At 44.9% G+C, this 13,047-nt stretch overlaps 7 non-coding genes across 7 annotated transcripts; all 7 read right to left on the bottom strand.

Annotated features, from left to right (window-relative positions):
* Positions 1 to 364: 364 nt before the first annotated feature.
* trnar-acg (transfer RNA arginine (anticodon ACG)) lies at positions 365 to 437 on the bottom strand. The gene has a single exon. It is a non-coding gene; the product is annotated as a tRNA-Arg (tRNA).
* A 1,629-nt stretch (positions 438 to 2,066) lies between these two features.
* On the bottom strand, positions 2,067 to 2,139 carry trnar-acg (transfer RNA arginine (anticodon ACG)). The gene has a single exon. It is a non-coding gene; the product is annotated as a tRNA-Arg (tRNA).
* A 1,629-nt stretch (positions 2,140 to 3,768) lies between these two features.
* Positions 3,769 to 3,841, bottom strand: trnar-acg (transfer RNA arginine (anticodon ACG)). The gene has a single exon. It is a non-coding gene; the product is annotated as a tRNA-Arg (tRNA).
* A 1,629-nt stretch (positions 3,842 to 5,470) lies between these two features.
* On the bottom strand, positions 5,471 to 5,543 carry trnar-acg (transfer RNA arginine (anticodon ACG)). The gene has a single exon. It is a non-coding gene; the product is annotated as a tRNA-Arg (tRNA).
* Positions 5,544 to 8,873: 3,330 nt separating this feature from the next.
* trnar-acg (transfer RNA arginine (anticodon ACG)) lies at positions 8,874 to 8,946 on the bottom strand. Its single transcript has one exon. It is a non-coding gene; the product is annotated as a tRNA-Arg (tRNA).
* Positions 8,947 to 10,575: 1,629 nt separating this feature from the next.
* On the bottom strand, positions 10,576 to 10,648 carry trnar-acg (transfer RNA arginine (anticodon ACG)). Its single transcript has one exon. It is a non-coding gene; the product is annotated as a tRNA-Arg (tRNA).
* A 1,625-nt stretch (positions 10,649 to 12,273) lies between these two features.
* On the bottom strand, positions 12,274 to 12,346 carry trnar-acg (transfer RNA arginine (anticodon ACG)). Its single transcript has one exon. It is a non-coding gene; the product is annotated as a tRNA-Arg (tRNA).
* Positions 12,347 to 13,047: the final 701 nt, after the last annotated feature.

The raw sequence follows: 13,047 nt of genomic DNA, 5'->3' as shown, positions 1-13,047 counted from the left end.
TCTTTTGGTGTTTTTCAGAGTCAGTAGAAAGGCCTCTTTAGTGTCCTAAGTTTTCAAAACTTCTTAATTGCCTACCATCTGTAAGCTGTTAGTGTCTTAATGATGTTCCACATATGCATGTTCATTCATTGTTTATGGATCATTGAACACGCATGGGAAACAGTGTTTAATCCCATTAAAATTAAAGATCTGTGAAGTTATTTGTATTTTTAAGAATTATCTTTGAAAGACAAGGTCCTGAAAAAGGGAAGTTTATTTTTTGATGGGTTTATGAGGTATAAATTATTGGTGCATGTAGGCAAAGACACTCAGCACAAATTGAAAATATATCGCTCATTTCCAAATCTCACTCAGACAAAACGCACAAGCTTGCCAGGAGTCGAACCTAGAATCTTCTGATCCGTAGTCAGACGCGTTATCCATTGCGCCACAAGCCCCATACTAAATTCACCCTAACTCTGCTCTAATTGGTCAATTCTGGATACTTGGTAGCGGACGGTAATATGATTGGTTATTATGGTTATTAGGCGCATCAGACTTGCGGACATTGAGGGGATTCGAATCATCTGGGCCAGGCGCCCGGTTAGGGTGTTTGGCACCTGGTGAAATTTGGAATCGAACTGCTTCCCGGGCGTGAGCACCGTTCAAAGCCCACGGCGAAGTCGGCTCAAAACAAAAGTGACGTAATTATGTATGTCGAGTAATGAGTAGGATTCAGTGTTTTCACCTGCAAAAGTAATTGTTTTATTTGTTGAAAACGCGTTATCGGCCTTCCCAATGAAAACGACTTTGAAAATTCGAACATATATTTCATGGAAAAGTTATGTTGAATGTTTCTGGAACACGCACTATGCTGCCTTGTTGACAACATGATCGAGCGGTGAGGGCCCTCATCGGCCGATGAAGCGTAACAAACTTAACATTTATAAATATTTGTATGAACATACCAAGATTGAACAACTGAGACATAAACTGAGCAAGTTCCACAGACATGTGACTAACATAAATGGAATAACGTGTCCCTGAACAAAGGGGGTCAAAATCAAAAGTAACAGTCAGTATCTGGTGTGGCCACCAGCTGCATTAAGAACTGCAGTGCATCTCCTCCTCATGGACTGCACCAGATTTGCCAGTTCTTGCTGTGAGATGTTACCCCACTCTTCCACCAAGGCAACTGCAAGTTCCCGGACATTTATGGGGGGAATGGCCCTAGCCCTCACCCTCCGATCCAACAGGTCCCAGACGTGCTCAATGGGATTGAGGTGCGGGTTCTTCGCTGGCCATGGCAGAACACTGACATTCCTGTCTTGCAGGAAATCACACACAGAACGAGCAGTATGGCTGGTGGCATTGTCATGCTGGAGGGTCACGTCAGGATGAGCCTGCAGGAAGGGTACCACATGAGGGGGTAGGATGTCTTCCTTGTAACACACAGCATTGAGATTGCCTGCAATGACAAGCTCAGTCTGATGATGCTGTGACTCACCGTCCCAGACCAGGACGTACCCTCCACCTCCATCCCGCTCCAGAGTACAGGCCTCGGTGTAACACTCATTCCTTCGACAATAAACGTATATCCGACCATCAGCCCTGGTGAGACAAAACCGCAACTCGTCAATGAAGAGCACTTTTTGACAGTCCTGTCTGGTCCAACAAAGGTGGGTTTGTGCCCACGCAGATGAGCAGGTACCCTGGGCATCTTTCTTTTGGTGTTTTTCAGAGTCAGTAGAAAGGCCTCTTTAGTGTCCTAAGTTTTCAAAACTTCTTAATTGCCTACCATCTGTAAGCTGTTAGTGTCTTAATGATGTTCCACATATGCATGTTCATTCATTGTTTATGGATCATTGAACACGCATGGGAAACAGTGTTTAATCCCATTAAAATTAAGATCTGTGAAGTTATTTGTATTTTTAAGAATTATCTTTGAAAGACAAGGTCCTGAAAAAGGGAAGTTTATTTTTTTGATGGGTTTATGAGGTATAAATTATTGGTGCATGTAGGCAAAGACACTCAGCACAAATTGAAAATATATCGCTCATTTCCAAATCTCACTCAGACAAAACGCACGAGCTTGCCAGGAGTCGAACCTAGAATCTTCTGATCCGTAGTCAGACGCGTTATCCATTGCGCCACAAGCCCGATACTAAATTCACCCTAACTCTGCTCTAATTGGTCAATTCTGGATACTTGGTAGCGGACGGTAATATGATTGGTTATTATGGTTATTAGGCGCATCAGACTTGCGGACATTGAGGGGATTCGAATCATCTGGGCCAGGCGCCCGGTTAGGGTGTTTGGCACCTGGTGAAATTTGGAATCGAACTGCTTCCCGGGCGTGAGCACCGTTCAAAGCCCACGGCGAAGTCGGCTCAAAACAAAAGTGACGTAATTATGTATGTCGAGTAATGAGTAGGATTCAGTGTTTTCACCTGCAAAAGTGATTGTTTTATTTGTTGAAAACGCGTTATCGGCCTTCCCAATGAAAACGACTTTGAAAATTCGAACATATATTTCATGGAAAAGTTATGTTGAATGTTTCTGGAACACGCACTATGCTGCCTTGTTGACAACATGATCGAGCGGTGAGGGCCCTCATCGGCCGATGAAGCGTAACAAACTTAACATTTATAAATATTTGTATGAACATACCAAGATTGAACAACTGAGACATAAACTGAGCAAGTTCCACAGACATGTGACTAACATAAATGGAATAACGTGTCCCTGAACAAAGGGGGTCAAAATCAAAAGTAACAGTCAGTATCTGGTGTGGCCACCAGCTGCATTAAGAACTGCAGTGCATCTCCTCCTCATGGACTGCACCAGATTTGCCAGTTCTTGCTGTGAGATGTTACCCCACTCTTCCACCAAGGCAACTGCAAGTTCCCGGACATTTATGGGGGGAATGGCCCTAGCCCTCACCCTCCGATCCAACAGGTCCCAGACGTGCTCAATGGGATTGAGGTGCGGGTTCTTCGCTGGCCATGGCAGAACACTGACATTCCTGTCTTGCAGGAAATCACACACAGAACGAGCAGTATGGCTGGTGGCATTGTCATGCTGGAGGGTCACGTCAGGATGAGCCTGCAGGAAGGGTACCACATGAGGGGGTAGGATGTCTTCCTTGTAACACACAGCATTGAGATTGCCTGCAATGACAAGCTCAGTCTGATGATGCTGTGACTCACCGTCCCAGACCAGGACGTACCCTCCACCTCCATCCCGCTCCAGAGTACAGGCCTCGGTGTAACACTCATTCCTTCGACAATAAACGTATATCCGACCATCAGCCCTGGTGAGACAAAACCGCAACTCGTCAATGAAGAGCACTTTTTGACAGTCCTGTCTGGTCCAACAAAGGTGGGTTTGTGCCCACGCAGATGAGCAGGTACCCTGGGCATCTTTCTTTTGGTGTTTTTCAGAGTCAGTAGAAAGGCCTCTTTAGTGTCCTAAGTTTTCAAAACTTCTTAATTGCCTACCATCTGTAAGCTGTTAGTGTCTTAATGATGTTCCACATATGCATGTTCATTCATTGTTTATGGATCATTGAACACGCATGGGAAACAGTGTTTAATCCCATTAAAATTAAGATCTGTGAAGTTATTTGTATTTTTAAGAATTATCTTTGAAAGACAAGGTCCTGAAAAAGGGAAGTTTATTTTTTTGATGGGTTTATGAGGTATAAATTATTGGTGCATGTAGGCAAAGACACTCAGCACAAATTGAAAATATATCGCTCATTTCCAAATCTCACTCAGACAAAACGCACGAGCTTGCCAGGAGTCGAACCTAGAATCTTCTGATCCGTAGTCAGACGCGTTATCCATTGCGCCACAAGCCCGATACTAAATTCACCCTAACTCTGCTCTAATTGGTCAATTCTGGATACTTGGTAGCGGACGGTAATATGATTGGTTATTATGGTTATTAGGCGCATCAGACTTGCGGACATTGAGGGGATTCGAATCATCTGGGCCAGGCGCCCGGTTAGGGTGTTTGGCACCTGGTGAAATTTGGAATCGAACTGCTTCCCGGGCGTGAGCACCGTTCAAAGCCCACGGCGAAGTCGGCTCAAAACAAAAGTGACGTAATTATGTATGTCGAGTAATGAGTAGGATTCAGTGTTTTCACCTGCAAAAGTGATTGTTTTATTTGTTGAAAACGCGTTATCGGCCTTCCCAATGAAAACGACTTTGAAAATTCGAACATATATTTCATGGAAAAGTTATGTTGAATGTTTCTGGAACACGCACTATGCTGCCTTGTTGACAACATGATCGAGCGGTGAGGGCCCTCATCGGCCGATGAAGCGTAACAAACTTAACATTTATAAATATTTGTATGAACATACCAAGATTGAACAACTGAGACATAAACTGAGCAAGTTCCACAGACATGTGACTAACATAAATGGAATAACGTGTCCCTGAACAAAGGGGGTCAAAATCAAAAGTAACAGTCAGTATCTGGTGTGGCCACCAGCTGCATTAAGAACTGCAGTGCATCTCCTCCTCATGGACTGCACCAGATTTGCCAGTTCTTGCTGTGAGATGTTACCCCACTCTTCCACCAAGGCAACTGCAAGTTCCCGGACATTTATGGGGGGAATGGCCCTAGCCCTCACCCTCCGATCCAACAGGTCCCAGACGTGCTCAATGGGATTGAGGTGCGGGTTCTTCGCTGGCCATGGCAGAACACTGACATTCCTGTCTTGCAGGAAATCACACACAGAACGAGCAGTATGGCTGGTGGCATTGTCATGCTGGAGGGTCACGTCAGGATGAGCCTGCAGGAAGGGTACCACATGAGGGGGTAGGATGTCTTCCTTGTAACACACAGCATTGAGATTGCCTGCAATGACAAGCTCAGTCTGATGATGCTGTGACTCACCGTCCCAGACCAGGACGTACCCTCCACCTCCATCCCGCTCCAGAGTACAGGCCTCGGTGTAACACTCATTCCTTCGACAATAAACGTATATCCGACCATCAGCCCTGGTGAGACAAAACCGCAACTCGTCAATGAAGAGCACTTTTTGACAGTCCTGTCTGGTCCAACAAAGGTGGGTTTGTGCCCACGCAGATGAGCAGGTACCCTGGGCATCTTTCTTTTGGTGTTTTTCAGAGTCAGTAGAAAGGCCTCTTTAGTGTCCTAAGTTTTCAAAACTTCTTAATTGCCTACCATCTGTAAGCTGTTAGTGTCTTAATGATGTTCCACATATGCATGTTCATTCATTGTTTATGGATCATTGAACACGCATGGGAAACAGTGTTTAATCCCATTAAAATTAAGATCTGTGAAGTTATTTGTATTTTTAAGAATTATCTTTGAAAGACAAGGTCCTGAAAAAGGGAAGTTTATTTTTTTGATGGGTTTATGAGGTATAAATTATTGGTGCATGTAGGCAAAGACACTCAGCACAAATTGAAAATATATCGCTCATTTCCAAATCTCACTCAGACAAAACGCACGAGCTTGCCAGGAGTCGAACCTAGAATCTTCTGATCCGTAGTCAGACGCGTTATCCATTGCGCCACAAGCCCGATACTAAATTCACCCTAACTCTGCTCTAATTGGTCAATTCTGGATACTTGGTAGCGGACGGTAATATGATTGGTTATTATGGTTATTAGGCGCATCAGACTTGCGGACATTGAGGGGATTCGAATCATCTGGGCCAGGCGCCCGGTTAGGGTGTTTGGCACCTGGTGAAATTTGGAATCGAACTGCTTCCCGGGCGTGAGCACCGTTCAAAGCCCACGGCGAAGTCGGCTCAAAACAAAAGTGACGTAATTATGTATGTCGAGTAATGAGTAGGATTCAGTGTTTTCACCTGCAAAAGTGATTGTTTTATTTGTTGAAAACGCGTTATCGGCCTTCCCAATGAAAACGACTTTGAAAATTCGAACATATATTTCATGGAAAAGTTATGTTGAATGTTTCTGGAACACGCACTATGCTGCCTTGTTGACAACATGATCGAGCGGTGAGGGCCCTCATCGGCCGATGAAGCGTAACAAACTTAACATTTATAAATATTTGTATGAACATACCAAGATTGAACAACTGAGACATAAACTGAGCAAGTTCCACAGACATGTGACTAACATAAATGGAATAACGTGTCCCTGAACAAAGGGGGTCAAAATCAAAAGTAACAGTCAGTATCTGGTGTGGCCACCAGCTGCATTAAGAACTGCAGTGCATCTCCTCCTCATGGACTGCACCAGATTTGCCAGTTCTTGCTGTGAGATGTTACCCCACTCTTCCACCAAGGCAACTGCAAGTTCCCGGACATTTATGGGGGGAATGGCCCTAGCCCTCACCCTCCGATCCAACAGGTCCCAGACGTGCTCAATGGGATTGAGGTGCGGGTTCTTCGCTGGCCATGGCAGAACACTGACATTCCTGTCTTGCAGGAAATCACACACAGAACGAGCAGTATGGCTGGTGGCATTGTCATGCTGGAGGGTCACGTCAGGATGAGCCTGCAGGAAGGGTACCACATGAGGGGGTAGGATGTCTTCCTTGTAACACACAGCATTGAGATTGCCTGCAATGACAAGCTCAGTCTGATGATGCTGTGACTCACCGTCCCAGACCAGGACGTACCCTCCACCTCCATCCCGCTCCAGAGTACAGGCCTCGGTGTAACACTCATTCCTTCGACAATAAACGTATATCCGACCATCAGCCCTGGTGAGACAAAACCGCAACTCGTCAATGAAGAGCACTTTTTGACAGTCCTGTCTGGTCCAACAAAGGTGGGTTTGTGCCCACGCAGATGAGCAGGTACCCTGGGCATCTTTCTTTTGGTGTTTTTCAGAGTCAGTAGAAAGGCCTCTTTAGTGTCCTAAGTTTTCAAAACTTCTTAATTGCCTACCATCTGTAAGCTGTTAGTGTCTTAATGATGTTCCACATATGCATGTTCATTCATTGTTTATGGATCATTGAACACGCATGGGAAACAGTGTTTAATCCCATTAAAATTAAGATCTGTGAAGTTATTTGTATTTTTAAGAATTATCTTTGAAAGACAAGGTCCTGAAAAAGGGAAGTTTATTTTTTTGATGGGTTTATGAGGTATAAATTATTGGTGCATGTAGGCAAAGACACTCAGCACAAATTGAAAATATATCGCTCATTTCCAAATCTCACTCAGACAAAACGCACGAGCTTGCCAGAGTCGAACCTAGAATCTTCTGATCCGTAGTCAGACGCGTTATCCATTGCGCCACAAGCCCGATACTAAATTCACCCTAACTCTGCTCTAATTGGTCAATTCTGGATACTTGGTAGCGGACGGTAATATGATTGGTTATTATGGTTATTAGGCGCATCAGACTTGCGGACATTGAGGGGATTCGAATCATCTGGGCCAGGCGCCCGGTTAGGGTGTTTGGCACCTGGTGAAATTTGGAATCGAACTGCTTCCCGGGCGTGAGCACCGTTCAAAGCCCACGGCGAAGTCGGCTCAAAACAAAAGTGACGTAATTATGTATGTCGAGTAATGAGTAGGATTCAGTGTTTTCACCTGCAAAAGTGATTGTTTTATTTGTTGAAAACGCGTTATCGGCCTTCCCAATGAAAACGACTTTGAAAATTCGAACATATATTTCATGGAAAAGTTATGTTGAATGTTTCTGGAACACGCACTATGCTGCCTTGTTGACAACATGATCGAGCGGTGAGGGCCCTCATCGGCCGATGAAGCGTAACAAACTTAACATTTATAAATATTTGTATGAACATACCAAGATTGAACAACTGAGACATAAACTGAGCAAGTTCCACAGACATGTGACTAACATAAATGGAATAACGTGTCCCTGAACAAAGGGGGTCAAAATCAAAAGTAACAGTCAGTATCTGGTGTGGCCACCAGCTGCATTAAGAACTGCAGTGCATCTCCTCCTCATGGACTGCACCAGATTTGCCAGTTCTTGCTGTGAGATGTTACCCCACTCTTCCACCAAGGCAACTGCAAGTTCCCGGACATTTATGGGGGGAATGGCCCTAGCCCTCACCCTCCGATCCAACAGGTCCCAGACGTGCTCAATGGGATTGAGGTGCGGGTTCTTCGCTGGCCATGGCAGAACACTGACATTCCTGTCTTGCAGGAAATCACACACAGAACGAGCAGTATGGCTGGTGGCATTGTCATGCTGGAGGGTCACGTCAGGATGAGCCTGCAGGAAGGGTACCACATGAGGGGGTAGGATGTCTTCCTTGTAACACACAGCATTGAGATTGCCTGCAATGACAAGCTCAGTCTGATGATGCTGTGACTCACCGTCCCAGACCAGGACGTACCCTCCACCTCCATCCCGCTCCAGAGTACAGGCCTCGGTGTAACACTCATTCCTTCGACAATAAACGTATATCCGACCATCAGCCCTGGTGAGACAAAACCGCAACTCGTCAATGAAGAGCACTTTTTGACAGTCCTGTCTGGTCCAACAAAGGTGGGTTTGTGCCCACGCAGATGAGCAGGTACCCTGGGCATCTTTCTTTTGGTGTTTTTCAGAGTCAGTAGAAAGGCCTCTTTAGTGTCCTAAGTTTTCAAAACTTCTTAATTGCCTACCATCTGTAAGCTGTTAGTGTCTTAATGATGTTCCACATATGCATGTTCATTCATTGTTTATGGATCATTGAACATGCATGGGAAACAGTGTTTAATCCCATTAAAATTAAGATCTGTGAAGTTATTTGTATTTTTACGAATTATCTTTGAAAGACAAGGTCCTGAAAAAGGGAAGTTTATTTTTTTGATGGGTTTATGAGGTATAAATTATTGGTGCATGTAGGCAAAGACACTCAGCACAAATTGAAAATATATCGCTCATTTCCAAATCTCACTCAGACAAAACGCACGAGCTTGCCAGGAGTCGAACCTAGAATCTTCTGATCCGTAGTCAGACGCGTTATCCATTGCGCCACAAGCCCGATACTAAATTCACCCTAACTCTGCTCTAATTGGTCAATTCTGGATACTTGGTAGCGGACGGTAATATGATTGGTTATTATGGTTATTAGGCGCATCAGACTTGCGGACATTGAGGGGATTCGAATCATCTGGGCCAGGCGCCCGGTTAGGGTGTTTGGCACCTGGTGAAATTTGGAATCGAACTGCTTCCCGGGCGTGAGCACCGTTCAAAGCCCACGGCGAAGTCGGCTCAAAACAAAAGTGACGTAATTATGTATGTCGAGTAATGAGTAGGATTCAGTGTTTTCACCTGCAAAAGTGATTGTTTTATTTGTTGAAAACGCGTTATCGGCCTTCCCAATGAAAACGACTTTGAAAATTCGAACATATATTTCATGGAAAAGTTATGTTGAATGTTTCTGGAACACGCACTATGCTGCCTTGTTGACAACATGATCGAGCGGTGAGGGCCCTCATCGGCCGATGAAGCGTAACAAACTTAACATTTATAAATATTTGTATGAACATACCAAGATTGAACAACTGAGACATAAACTGAGCAAGTTCCACAGACATGTGACTAACATAAATGGAATAACGTGTCCCTGAACAAAGGGGGTCAAAATCAAAAGTAACAGTCAGTATCTGGTGTGGCCACCAGCTGCATTAAGAACTGCAGTGCATCTCCTCCTCATGGACTGCACCAGATTTGCCAGTTCTTGCTGTGAGATGTTACCCCACTCTTCCACCAAGGCAACTGCAAGTTCCCGGACATTTATGGGGGGAATGGCCCTAGCCCTCACCCTCCGATCCAACAGGTCCCAGACGTGCTCAATGGGATTGAGGTGCGGGTTCTTCGCTGGCCATGGCAGAACACTGACATTCCTGTCTTGCAGGAAATCACACACAGAACGAGCAGTATGGCTGGTGGCATTGTCATGCTGGAGGGTCACGTCAGGATGAGCCTGCAGGAAGGGTACCACATGAGGGGGTAGGATGTCTTCCTTGTAACACACAGCATTGAGATTGCCTGCAATGACAAGCTCAGTCTGATGATGCTGTGACTCACCGTCCCAGACCAGGACGTACCCTCCACCTCCATCCCGCTCCAGAGTACAGGCCTCGGTGTAACACTCATTCCTTCGACAATAAACGTATATCCGACCATCAGCCCTGGTGAGACAAAACCGCAACTCGTCAATGAAGAGCACTTTTTGACAGTCCTGTCTGGTCCAACAAAGGTGGGTTTGTGCCCACGCAGATGAGCAGGTACCCTGGGCATCTTTCTTTTGGTGTTTTTCAGAGTCAGTAGAAAGGCCTCTTTAGTGTCCTAAGTTTTCAAAACTTCTTAATTGCCTACCATCTGTAAGCTGTTAGTGTCTTAATGATGTTCCACATATGCATGTTCATTCATTGTTTATGGATCATTGAACACGCATGGGAAACAGTGTTTAATCCCATTAAAATTAAGATCTGTGAAGTTATTTGTATTTTTACGAATTATCTTTGAAAGACAAGGTCCTGAAAAAGGGAAGTTTATTTTTTTGATGGGTTTATGAGGTATAAATTATTGGTGCATGTAGGCAAAGACACTCAGCACAAATTGAAAATATATCGCTCATTTCCAAATCTCACTCAGACAAAACGCACGAGCTTGCCAGGAGTCGAACCTAGAATCTTCTGATCCGTAGTCAGACGCGTTATCCATTGCGCCACAAGCCCGATACTAAATTCACCCTAACTCTGCTCTAATTGGTCAATTCTGGATACTTGGTAGCGGACGGTAATATGATTGGTTATTATGGTTATTAGGCGCATCAGACTTGCGGACATTGAGGGGATTCGAATCATCTGGGCCAGGCGCCCGGTTAGGGTGTTTGGCACCTGGTGAAATTTGGAATTGAACTGCTTCCCGGGCGTGAGCACCGTTCAAAGCCCACGGCGAAGTCGGCTCAAAACAAAAGTGACGTAATTATGTATGTCGAGTAATGAGTAGGATTCAGTGTTTTCACCTGCAAAAGTGATTGTTTTATTTGTTGAAAACGCGTTATCGGCCTTCCCAATGAAAACGACTTTGAAAATTCGAACATATATTTCATGGAAAAGTTATGTTGAATGTTTCTGGAACACGCACTATGCTGCCTTGTTGACAACATGATCGAGCGGTGAGGGCCCTCATCGGCCGATGAAGCGTAACAAACTTAACATTTATAAATATTTGTATGAACATACCAAGATTGAACAACTGAGACATAAACTGAGCAAGTTCCACAGACATGTGACTAACATAAATGGAATAACGTGTCCCTGAACAAAGGGGGTCAAAATCAAAAGTAACAGTCAGTATCTGGTGTGGCCACCAGCTGCATTAAGAACTGCAGTGCATCTCCTCCTCATGGACTGCACCAGATTTGCCAGTTCTTGCTGTGAGATGTTACCCCACTCTTCCACCAAGGCAACTGCAAGTTCCCGGACATTTATGGGGGGAATGGCCCTAGCCCTCACCCTCCGATCCAACAGGTCCCAGACGTGCTCAATGGGATTGAGGTGCGGGTTCTTCGCTGGCCATGGCAGAACACTGACATTCCTGTCTTGCAGGAAATCACACACAGAACGAGCAGTATGGCTGGTGGCATTGTCATGCTGGAGGGTCACGTCAGGATGAGCCTGCAGGAAGGGTACCACATGAGGGGGTAGGATGTCTTCCTTGTAACACACAGCATTGAGATTGCCTGCAATGACAAGCTCAGTCTGATGATGCTGTGACTCACCGTCCCAGACCAGGACGTACCCTCCACCTCCATCCCGCTCCAGAGTACAGGCCTCGGTGTAACACTCATTCCTTCGACAATAAACGCATATCCGACCATCAGCCCTGGTGAGACAAAACCGCAACTCGTCAATGAAGAGCACTTTTTGACAGTCCTGTCTGGTCTAACAAAGGTGGGTTTGTGCCCACGCAGATGAGCAGGGACCCTGGGCATCGTTCTTTTGGTGTTTTTCAGAGTCAGTAGAAAGGCATCTTTAGTGTCCTAAGTTTTCAAAACGTCTTAATTGCCTACCATCTGTAAGCTGTTAGTGTCTTAATGATGTTCCGCATATGCATGTTCATTCATTGTTTATGGTTCATTGAACACGCATGGGAAACAGTGTTTAATCCCATTAAAATTAAGATCTGTGAAGTTATTTGTATTTTTACGAATTATCTTTGAAAGACAAGGTCCTGAAAAAGGGAAGTTTTTTTGATGGGTTTATGAGGTATAAATTATTGGTGCATGTAGGCAAAGACACTCAGCACAAATTGAAAATATATCGCTCATTTCCAAATCTCACTCAGACAAAACGCACGAGCTTGCCAGGAGTCGAACCTAGAATCTTCTGATCCGTAGTCAGACGCGTTATCCATTGCGCCACAAGCCCGATACTAAATTCACCCTAACTCTGCTCTAATTGGTCAATTCTGGATACTTGGTAGCGGACGGTAATATGATTGGTTATTATGGTTATTAGGCGCATCAGACTTGCGGACATTGAGGGGATTCGAATCATCTGGGCCAGGCGCCCGGTTAGGGTGTTTGGCACCTGGTGAAATTTGGAATCGAACTGCTTCCCGGGCGTGAGCACCGTTCAAAGCCCACGGCGAAGTCGGCTCAAAACAAAAGTGACGTAATTATGTATGTCGAGTAATGAGTAGGATTCAGTGTTTTCACCTGCAAAAGTGATTGTTTTATTTGTTGAAAACGCGTTATCGGCCTTCCCAATGAAAACGACTTTGAAAATTCGAACATATATTTCATGGAAAAGTTATGTTGAATGTTTCTGGAACACGCACTATGCTGCCTTGTTGACAACATGATCGAGCGGTGAGGGCCCTCATCGGCCGATGAAGCGTAACAAACTTAACATTTATAAATATTTGTATGAACATACCAAGATTGAACAACTGAGACATAAACTGAGCAAGTTCCACAGACATGTGACTAACATAAATGGAATAACGTGTCCCTGAACAAAGGGGGTCAAAATCAAAAGTAACAGTCAGTATCTGGTGTGGCCACCAGCTGCATTAAGAACTGCAGTGCATCTCCTCCTCATGGACTGCACCAGATTTGCCAGTTCTT

This window comes from Oncorhynchus nerka, linkage group LG28 (assembly GCF_034236695.1).
Source record: "Oncorhynchus nerka isolate Pitt River linkage group LG28, Oner_Uvic_2.0, whole genome shotgun sequence".
NCBI classification, from domain to species: Eukaryota; Metazoa; Chordata; class Actinopteri; order Salmoniformes; family Salmonidae; genus Oncorhynchus; species Oncorhynchus nerka.
The sequence above is the reverse complement of the archived record's forward strand: the minus strand, read 5'-3'. Positions and strand labels throughout refer to the sequence as shown.